We start from the raw sequence: 11,805 nt of genomic DNA on the forward strand, positions 1-11,805 counted from the left end.
GGTAGATTGGTGATGGGAGTAGGAATTTGATGAATGTGTTGAGGAGAAGTGGAAGGATGTTGTGATGCAAATTGTGTAGATTGCTGTGGCGAAGACTGTGAAGGAGGTTGTAATGAAGTTTGATGAGATGCTTCAGGTGGTGGTGGAGTTGGTTCTACAGTGGATTCGCTGGGTACATTGGTGATGGAACTAGGAATTAGATGAATGTATTGAGGAGAAGTGGAAGGATGTTGTGATGCAGATTGTGTAGATTGGTGTGGCGAAAACTGTGAAGCAGGTTGTAATGAAGTTTGTTGAGATGCTTCAGGTGGTGGTGGAGGAGTTGGTTGTAGAGTGGGTTTTCTGGGTACATTACTGATGGGACTAGGAATTGGATGAATATGTTGAGGAGAAGTGGAAGGATCCTCATCATCAGCAGCAGTAAAGAGTAATCTTCTTCTTTTTCTCTCCACGAAAGTAAGTGATCAGTCGGGCGTGAATGGAAATTGAGATGATGTAAATATGAAAAGTGAAGGCATACTTAGTAGAGCTGCCCTGAAGAATTTGATGTTGTTTGGCCAACTATTTGGCTGAGAGGGATATCCCAATCACTTAGGTCTGTTCTTATAGTAGGAGCAGTGGAAGGCTCTTCTCTCTTCTTCGCCGGGACCTCTGTCTCGATAGGGGTACGGGTGGTGGTTCCTCTTTGTGCTTGTGTCTGCAAGGCTGCCAAAGAGTCTCTTATTAATTTCGAAACTGAAGGGGGTGTTTGTCTGAGTACTTAGATCCATTAGAGCCTTGCCTTTATGTTGGTCCCTAACCAATGGTTCAGCAGCAGGCCCAATTTTGGCTGTCAAAGGTCAAACAAGTTAGTGTTGTAGAGGAAAAAAAAAAAAAGGGGGCATGAGACAGTCAAGGATATGAAGTATATGAAGGAAGGATACCTGCAGCCTTAAGGTTGGAAGGCGAGGATATAAGGCCCTGATTATCAATACAAGTATCGTGAAGGCAGGCTTCAAATGGCTTGTAGAAAACAATGGCCGTCATAAGTCCCCACTAATGGTCAAAAGCAGTGGAGCAGTCTGAAGCAGGTTTGAAGAAGGGGCCAAAATCTTGGAAAAGTTTTGTGTTCTCTGTCAGAATGGATTCAGCTTGCCTAGGATCTTTGAAGTAGATTTTGGACCCAATTTCCTCATGGATGGTTGGGTGGAAATAAGGATAAGGGATACCCTGGGAAAGACCTAATTGCCTGGACCATTGATTGTGACAGTATGTCTCAAAATTATAGTTGGACATCTTGGTGGAGGATATGGAACAGCCAACCAAGACATGTCTAGAGGTGAGAATGTGTCTCCAAGTCTCATTTTGTTCTTGGACTTGCTCATTGTCTAAATCACAAGGGTCTATGAAGAGGAAGCGAAGTCTACTAGAGGACAATTGAAAGTTTTGAAATGGCATGTACAAGTTGGAAGGTCTCTTCGAAGGAATGTTATAAAACATGGTAATATGATTTCTGAAAGTGAGGATGGGTTGGCTGTTATAAGTGAGCAATTACTCAGCATAGGAGTGGAAAATTGGTTTCAAGGTGTTAGCTGGTGGGGGTCGTGCCTCAGGGAAATAGGCATACAACCAGGCCTGGAAGAGCCAGAAGGGGCCACCACAGTTGCCAGAAATCTTCTTGTCGACAAAGGAAAATAGGGCCTTGTAAAGGGTGGCAAGAAGATAAGGGGATAAAGCCATAGATTGGCCATCTTGCATACACAAGGCAAGGGGGAGGTATTCCTTCGTGATCTTGTACCCAGGGACACAAAAAACAAACTCACAAAGCCAAAGTAAGTAAAAAACAATTCTTTCTTTGTCCTTGACAGCGGAACCAGGCTTGCCTTTGTATTTTTTGGCGAAATTTGTATAGCACATGTCAGTGTTTAACGTAAAGGTCACTTTTGAAGGCTCAATGAGAGCATGAATTGGATTGCCCAAGATTGGGAGATCAGTCAAGTGAGCTACATCTAAGATGGTAGGGGACATCATACCAAAATTGAAGAGTAGGGAGTTACAAGATTGCGACCAAAAGCATGTAGCAGCAGCAATCAGCCCTTTGTCCATGTCATAATTTTTAGTCGACAGTCTAATTGGTTCACTAATGCCCTGTTGCTTCCATACTTCAGCGTCATGACCTTCAATTCTCCTGGCCCTGCTTCGCCAAACAGATTCTGGTGACCTCCACGATCTGAGTGGGTTTTTGCTGACATTCCAGTTAGTCCACTTAAGTCCAGGTTGGTTGAGAAGAAGGTTCTTACCATTACCAAGGGGATAGTATGGAGCTGGCTCGTTTGGGACGTAAGACGTGAAGGTAGCGATAGAGCTTGTGCTGGGCAATAGGGTAATACCTAATTTTAGAGGAGCGATACGTGCTCTGATACGGTCTGGGAAGCGGAGTAGGTCTTTATTGTTCTCCTCAGATGGAGATGGTTGAGATTTTTTGGGCGCCATAGCTTAGGGTTTTGTGGTGCTGTGGTTTTGAACGGCAATGCTTAAGAAGAAGGAGTACAGTCTGAGGAGTTCGAATTAGAGGGAAATGAAGTGGTTTGAAGTTGAAAAGGTGGGTCTTTTATAGCTTATGATGGGGCCAGTATATTTAAATGCTCTTATATTGGGCAGTAGTTTATGTTTGTTTTGGGCCCGCATTAAGAAATTTGGTATTGGACTTGTCTTTTGGCCTCAGGGGAATAATTCTTTGGGTTAAGTACAAATTGATGCCCAAACAATGGCCCCGTTGTTCAAGTTAAATATCATATGACTTGGACACCCACAAGGGGGGCACCCCATGACCCCTATTTTCTTGATTGGCCAGTTTTTTTTTATTTTTCCTTTTCCTCCAATCACCAGCCCCCACGTATGTGTGGGGGGTGGCGGAGGTGGTGATTGGAGGGGGTCTCAATCACTTCTCCAAGGTTAATTCATATGATATTTAACTTGAACAAAGAGGCCATTGTTTGCACCAACTTTTGCCAGTCTCTGTCGACAGATGATCCACTTAATGGAGGACACGTGGCCAAGTCTGAAGGAATGTCCACCAGTTGAAAGTGGGTTCTCTGCATGTGGGTCACCTAGAAGTAATGGGGGAAGATTTTAGCACCAGTCATGGAGTTAGTGGGCACACTTTTAGGAGGAAGCATGAGACAAAGCATGAGCCTTAATCTGTCGACAGAAGTTTCAAACAGTTAGTGGCCATGAAATAAACAGAAGAAAAGGGAGATCGACAGATAGAAGTGGAGGTTTAGTGTACTTAGAAAGCCTCGAAAGGAGATCGTTGGTTTTGATATCTTTATGTTGTTTTTGTGGCCCATCATTGCATGATCTCACACGTCTACACCATAACTGCCACTGTAACTGCCCCCTGACTTCGAATCTTCAAGTCCCCTCTGCCAAAAAATGACTCTTCCCTGTCGACCTCCCTTTTCACCATTGTGGGGCATGTCCCTCATCATTATGAGACAAAAATCAATAGAATATTGTCCACTAAACACAACCACAATCCTTGCAAACTGGGCCACTGAACCACAACACTTGGCCACTCACTGTAACTGCCCTTGACTTTGAATCATCAAACTCTGCCAAATATTGAATTTTCCCTGTAATCAAAATATATTCAATGTCGCTAAACTTGTTAATATTTGAAATAACCTTTTTTCTGGATTGTAATGACTTAAACACAATTGTTGTCCTACATTTTATGTAACCAAAATAAACAACTTATTTATATCGAAAACAAAATATACATCTCGGGTTTATAATCATAAAAATGGAAACTACTTTTTCAAAAAAAAATTCACTCATATTTTCAGCTAAATTATGATTGGTTATTTTTAAAAAATTCCTCTTTGCACCTATTTTTCCCACATCCTGCCAACAGCTGCTCCATTCAATTGAGGACACATGGCAAGTCCACCTGAAGACAAGGGTTATCAACTAACATTGCATCCTGCATGCCACCTGACTTACACGATGGAGCAGTTACTGGCAGTGCTCATGGATTTAGTGGCCAGCCTCCAAGAGGAAACATGAACGAATTGGGAGTCTATATCTGTCGAGAAAAGGCTAAAAGGATTTGGGCACAGGTGACAACTTCAATGATATGCACTTCGACAGGTAAAAGTGAAGGTTTTATGTGGTTTCTAGACATAGACATGACTGTGCAGTTACAGAAGTTGCACCGAAGCAGTTGCAAATTCGATAGATCATGGGATCGTGGGAAATAAGAGCTATAAAGGGCAGAAGGTTTGTAGAGAGAGAGGACATGAACAACAACACAACTTACTTTCTACATTGTAACTTCTGAGTAGTTTTTTCCCTTCTCATTTGTACTTTGTCACTCGGTGAACTTTGGTAATTTCAACCTCAAATCAGCAAAGGTTTATCTTCTATGATTTGTTACCATCAGCTCATATCAGAAAGTTCATTTTACTTGTTTACTTTGTTACCATCAGCTCGTGGAAAGAAGTCTTCATCCTTTTCAGGCATTCGAAGTAATACCACAATTGCTTGATTTTCTTCTTTAACTTGGCAACTTTAAATTACTGCTTCATTGCTGTCGATATAGGCCCACCATAATTTTACTAACAATAAACCCAACACTTTCATAGTTAACATGAAATAATTTCACAACTCATGTTCGTAACTCGTAATTCATATAGTAGCAATCGGCATGGAGATAAAGTAAACAAGTTCGTTGGGCTACTTTCTCCAAGTAACACCAAAAATTAACTGCCACTTGGATTATATACAAAATGCATGTGTTGGGATGTAATTTTGCAAAACCACATGGACAAAATTCGTATTTTACTCGAAATATAATACTAATTTACAGAAACAAGTCATAACAAATCAATACGAAGCCAAACACATCATTAGTTTATAAACCACACCGCAAAAACTTCAGTTAGATCCAACCAAATATGGAACAGAAACATGCAACCCGCAATAGGAATCTTGGAATACAGACAGAAGCCAATTTCCAGCCCAAAACAATACACACACAACCCATATATATCTCACCTTCAATTAGTTTTCAAAATGACAAGTCACTGCAAACACAAATGACAACATCACTCTAAACAATATGGGAAATTTACAACTCGTGGCCTTGTACATAAGTAACGTTGTGCCATTTCCTGGCATTGTACGTAACCAATTATTTACACATTACGTACAACAATCTGTGCAAAATGAAAGCTACATACATTATTTACATGTGTTTTCAATAGCTAGTACTGTGTACCTAATAAATTAAGGGAATAAGTAAATCATACAAATTATACAATTACCTGATTCACCTCATCAATTGTGGTCAAATCATTTTTGCACACTACTGCTTCAACACTACCGTATTGGCCCACGGGCTGTTTGGAATCAGGAGAAACATCGAAAAATAGTCATCGTTGCTTAATGTGCGATGTATTTGGATTCACCAACCCAGTTTTGCAGTGAATGGGCAATGACTCCGCATTGTACTCACGGTCAGTGATGTGGGTTGTATCTGCATCTGAGTTACTACCCACTATTCGGCTAAACCGAACCTTAGGACACGTTCGCTTTGTGTGCCCAATGCATTTGCAATTCCCACATTTTCTTGGTCTTCGATAGTTGGATGAGGCCCGTCCCGGGTTCCCTTTTGTCTTCACAAGATCAGGATCTTCTACTCCAAATTGTCGTGGGATTGAATGCTTCCCTTTGTCTCCATCCCCATCGTATAGATTCTTCTCATATAACTCCTTCATTCGGCTCGTCATCGGAAGACATGCATCCCTAGCCTCTTTGAAACCTTCCGTTGATTGCGAGGCATAGAAACACATTTCATTGTAGGAAGAACTCAATATCCCATACCGAGCCGTCTGTGTTGTAGTCCTATCAATTGAGGGTTGAGGCCATTGTTGGCTATCCTTGCTTGCAGCCCTTGTTCATCTATGCAACACACAAGTTGAGGGAATTTGCGTTAAATTTTCGGCTTTCATAACACATATCATGTGACAGCAAGGTAGCCCCAACGACTCAAACTTCATGCAAGAACATCTCATTGCAGCATTCACTGGATTGTGTGTTACTATCCATGATCTATCCTTCACCTTGTATTTATGAATATAGTAGTATTTACGACCATCCGGCAAAGGGAACATGTCCTTGACATTCAACTTCCCCTCTTCTAAGATTTCATCGCAGAACATTCTAAATAAATTTCAGGTGAATAGCTCAGCTCCATGTCTCTCTATATCTCGCAATAGAGTAATCAATACCAGAAAAGTGTTATTTGTTTCAACATCATCTCCAGCCTCGTTATACCTTATCCTTGCAAGAGCCCGATCATAGTGCCTAACAAATTCATATAGCTTTAATTTGGGTTTGAGGAAGGGATTGAAATAAGCATTCATACTCTCTGAGTGCTGAGTGCTCTTCATCTCAGCAAAGAAATGTCCACACATATATGCCTCAGCCCATATATGACGCTTCTCATATGTCTCCAACACCCAACACCCAACACCCAACTGTTGGTTTGAAGTCCAAATTTTTCGACCATTCTTGTCCAGCCATGCTCAAACTTTTCCTCATCCGTTTCCATGTCCATGCACTACTTGAAAGCATGTGCAAAGCCACTTTTGTGAACATTTGAAACAGCATTTTTCCCAAGATGCCAATTATATAATCGATGTCTTGCGTCTGGAAATACTCTTCTGATTGCCTATCGCATCACCTTATCCCCATCTGTCAGTACGGACACAGGTGCTTTATTGCACATCGCCTCTATAAATGTTTCCAAAACCCATGTGTATGTATCAATTGTCTCATTAGCTAGCAAAACACATGCAAATATCGTGGTCCTAAAGTGGTTAGTCACACCAGCCAACGCGACAAAAGGTTTCTTGTATGCATTGGTTCTGTAAGTTGAGTCAACTATCAACACATCACCAAACTTTGCATAGTCAGCCCGCGATTTTGAATCTGCCCAGAACAGATTTTGTAACTTGTTATCCTTACACACATCATACTTGTAAAAAAAAAGTGCGTCAACATCAAGTTTTGCACATAGGTAAACCAACGCACCTGTGCATCACCATTCTCAACTTCTGCTCTACGTTCGGCTTAAATATGGTTGTGCAGATCCGTATGGATGAAACCAACATTCTCATAAGACCCGAATTGATTTACCATATAGTCCATGATTTGGCTAGTCTTCATACCGACGTTGCGCATAGCCATTGCTTGAGCTTTGTTCTGCCAATTTATGGTTGTGGTCTGCGACGAAGTGAGTCACAACATACATTTCCCCTTCACCAGCATTTGCATCGTACCGTATACGAAATTGGACTTTGCAACCTACTCTTGTTTGTGCCTTGGGAGCTTTACTCTTCTCAGCAACACGATCCAAGTATTTTGGTAATCTCTGACCTTCCCTTGAACACAACCACAGCCTACTAATGACCTTTCCCTCTTTATTTGTGTTAAATCTAGATTTTCATATACTAAATCCCTTGGCTTTAGCATACGCATTGTAGAAAGCTTCTTCATTGTAATAACCCCGACCTCCGATTAATGCTAAACCATGATTATTTATGCTTAATAGTAATTTAGAAGGAATCCAGAATTAAATTGCATATGTATTGCATTATCTTTGTGTTTTTATCTGTTTGCCATAAAATGATCTATTCATGTTTTATGTTTTAAATTGCAAATTGAAGGCCTTATCGGCGGTCGAATCCGAAACTGATTAGTGTTTTGTGTTAATTAGAATTAATGTGATTTTATGGAAATTTAGTTGAAATTTGATTTGGTATGATTAAATTGGATTAAATAAGCTAAATTACATTAGTTCAAGTTAATTACCTTATTGCCATTAGTGGGCCACTTCATGAAACCTTTGGAGACTTGATCTATCATCCATTTCTTGACCAAAACCGTGGGTGAGAGAGAGAGAGCTAGAGATAGGAGAAACTTTGGTTTCAACAAAATTCCTTGGAGAATTGGAAGAATTGAAGAGTAGTTTGCAAATTTGAGCTCCTAGACTTGGAATTCAAGGTTTAAAGTAGGAGATTTCCCTTTCAATTGTGAATTTAAGATTAATTCTTGCATGGTTCATGGAAGATTAGAGTTAAAGTCTAGAATCGGTTTAAAGAGTTGGATTTGAGAGTAAGTTCATGCATGCATGCACATATTCTTGGATTTTGGAGTTGTTCTTCATGAATTTCCACATGCATGTCCACATTTTTGTTATAGTCCATGAATTCATCCTATTCTTGAGCTTAATCTTGCTTTGGATCATGCTTTGGAGCATTAGAAGTCATGAGAATTCATGCATGAACATTTAAGTGCTATTCTTGAAGTTTTATTTGAAATTGTGTTTAATTGACTCACCATTGGACTTTGATTTTACAAATTGATCTTTGAAACATCTTATACTATGAGTTTACAAGTGTTTTCCAGAAAATGGGCCCAAGAGGTCGAGTTTTGAGGTGTTGAATGCTTGGTTTGAGCTTGGGAGGCAAATCTGGAAATTCCAGAATTTGGCTTCCTCGCTCGAGCGAAGAATTCCACGCTCGAGCGACCATCGCTTGTTCAGAGCTCCGCTCGAGCGATGGAATGGTGGCTCAAGCGTAAATTGCAAGCTCTCAGGTTTTTGGTGCACGTAGACGCACGCTCGAGCAACGAGACCTACGCTCAAGCGAAGAGCTATGTCTCACGCTCGAGCAAGCATCGAGCGGATATCGAGCGTAAAATTTCAACAACCAGTACTTTTGCATTTTATAGACAGCTTGAGCGAAGGATTCTACGCTCGAGCAACCCCTCTGTTTTGGTAAGCTCGCTCGAGCGAAGAAAGCCACGCTCGAGCGAGACCCCTATTTTCAGTAAGTTTTGAAAAATGTTTTCCAAGGTATCTTTCCATCCTCATTCTATCCTAGGCATTCCTAGGCCATGTTTAAGACTCTATAGTGAGGATTTAAGGTTAGAAACACACTAAGAACCAACGACATAAGTTTTGTGCAATTAGAATATGTGTTTCAAGTGTGTGTCCGTTATGTGTTATGTAGGTCACGTGCCACGTGTTGTGTGATCAATCTGCTCCGTCTGTCTGTTTCAAGGCCAACTGTGAGTAATAATTTAGTAAAGTTATGTTCAAACTGTATCTACTTTCTGTGTGATAAAACATGATCTGTTTTCCGAAATGATATGTTCTGTACAATGAATGATTGTTCAATTTCTGATATGTATTCGTGACATCCTTAGCATCATGTGATATCTGTTAGCTGTTACCCGGTATCGGAGGTTCCTTTATGGAACTTATTTCTGTCTGCACTCTATTGCCCGTACCGGAGGCCTTGTCACGGGGGCTCAGCTTCTGTTCTGTTCTGTTGCCCAGACCTAGAGGTTCCTTATGGAACTGGTTATTCATGACCTCACGTGTATACATTCTTTTCTGTTCTATTCTGTTAATGCTAATGGATGTATCACGTAAACTTAATCATGACTTATGATTTCTGTCTGTATATGATCTAGATAAACTATGATTTTGATATGAACTGAATTATGATTTCTGAATCTGTACGAACTCATTCATTGAAACCCTTTACTCTATTATTATTCACTGGGCTTCGCTCACAGTTTATATTATGTATGTAGGTGAGCCGGCATGTGACCAGGGCCAGAGTTGACGGCCTTCTGTTCTGTTTTTGTCAGCCAACCGTTGTGCCTCCCAAGGAGGTTCCGATCGAGTCTAAAGCCATGGCTGTTTTTGTATTCATGCTAGTCTTTGTGTTTGTTCTGTAAAGTCAGGTCTTGGGAAGTACATTCTGTAAATACCTTGTGAATATTGTGTATCAGGACTGGCATGTTTATATATATATAAATACATTTTGAAATGTTCTGTCCCATGTACGTTATCACAGCTCATTGGACCTTGTCTATTTTGTATTATTGCTTCCGCAGCCCCTTATTATTTGCTAATCTGTTCAGAGGCCTTGGGTAATCCATGGATTACTGGCCGGTTATGGTGCTAAACCTACAGGGGTCGGTTTGGGTCGTGACATCCATCTTCGACCGAATCAAATTTCTGTTCCAGAATAGCACGTTCAACATCACCAACCATGTCATTGCGATGAGCATCGTCAACCATTTCTTTTTTCACATCGGCTCCGCCATCTTCAACGTTCATATTGGTTGCTTCTTCATTGCTCGGACCAGCTTCGCAACCATGATAAGGTTCCGCCCGACTTTCATTGATCAAACGAATGTCATCTGTTTCATTTGGAATGTCATAATCATCATATTCCCTTTTAACTTCCGCTGGGGCCATACTGCACATGACATTAGTACAAACAATTACTTGATAACCGAAAAATGTTAACACAAACACAAACATGACATTCACACGGTTTAATTGTTTGTACAAACACAAACACTCGTTTGAGAAAGAGAAAGGTTAGTTGCCAATGGAGGGGTTTCCGTTTGAGCGAAGCGTAGAGCGGTTGAAGTTAGGATGGGGGTTTAATTAAGGGAAAATAGCTGAAGTGAAGAGGCCAGAGAGAAGGGGAGACAGAGAGAGGGAGACAGCTTCATACCTCGTATCTAGTTGGAGAGAACGCCTTCACTTCAGCAATGGAACCAACACAGCCTTGTAGTTCCGTTGTTGTTGAAAATCACCCGTTATACTGTTCCCTACAGAGCTTCGTCAATGGAACCCAACAGGGGCTTCTCGCTGTTAATGGAAATCAACGGTTACACTAACTTAACCTTACACAGAGAGGAGAACAGAGAGAGATAGAGATGAAATAGAGAGAGTGAGTGAGATGCAATCATGCAAACACAAGCATTAACCGGTTGCCCTGGTTTCAACTTTTTCACGATTAAACAATTCAATGGTCTTGATCAATTATTGTAATCTAACAGCTAACAATTGGGTTGCATATGGTGTGCAACCTTAAGGGGGTTGCACACTTAAACAGCGCCCTAAAAAATAAACAAATTGAACAATTTCGCATCTAGAAAACTTGGGTAGTAAGAGAAAATATTAGTTAATCAAGTAAAGTGAACAAAGAGTTGGGGAGGTTTCATACTTGTTACCAAGTAGGCCATGGAGGTTGATAATGAGTTCATCTTCTTCGGGAGTAAAATGGCCGCGCTTGAGGTCAGGGCGGAGATAGTTGATCCACCTCAGTCTGTAACTTTTCCCATATCTGAGGAGACCGGCAGCGTTCGGAAGGGATCTCCAGCAGCCCTCACCGTGAGCTTCAATGTAGGAAATGAGTCTCTCATCTTCTTCTTTAGTCCAAGCTCCTTTGTTTGTGTGAGCTTTCTCACAGCAAGGAGACCTCCCCATGGATATGAATGAATGATAAGTTTAGTCACACACTACTACTACAACTTCACCAATCACTCACACTTGCATATCTTCTTCTTCTTCTTCTTCTTCTTCGTTGTTGTTGTTAGTTGTTGTAGTGGAGTTTGGTGCACTGAACATATATATATATATATATATATATATATATTAATTTTAAATATCAATTTATATGCATCGAACTTTTTGAATTTCTGATATTGACATATTAGTTGATATTGTCTATAATGACCAATATATGATATCAAACTTTTGAACTTTTGATATTATTATATTGATACGGTTTACCATCAATCGATATATGATTGTATCGCAAATATTAATGCTATTATTTAAACTAGAGAGAGAGAGAGAGAGAGAGAGAGAGAGAGAGAGAGAGATGCTAGATATCCTATTAGTTATTAGTTTGTTTAGGAATCAAAATTAACTAATATTACATATCA

The 11,805-nt window shown here is 40.4% G+C and overlaps 1 pseudogene; it reads right to left on the bottom strand.

The window, feature by feature from the left end:
• The window catches only part of LOC114290210 (myb-related protein 308-like), a 68,908-nt pseudogene extending 57,564 nt beyond the window's left edge, over positions 1 to 11,344 (bottom strand).
• Positions 11,345 to 11,805: the final 461 nt, after the last annotated feature.

This window comes from Camellia sinensis, chromosome 3, assembly GCF_055761805.1.
Source record: "Camellia sinensis isolate YWXY chromosome 3, ASM5576180v1, whole genome shotgun sequence".
NCBI classification, from domain to species: domain Eukaryota; kingdom Viridiplantae; phylum Streptophyta; class Magnoliopsida; order Ericales; family Theaceae; genus Camellia; species Camellia sinensis.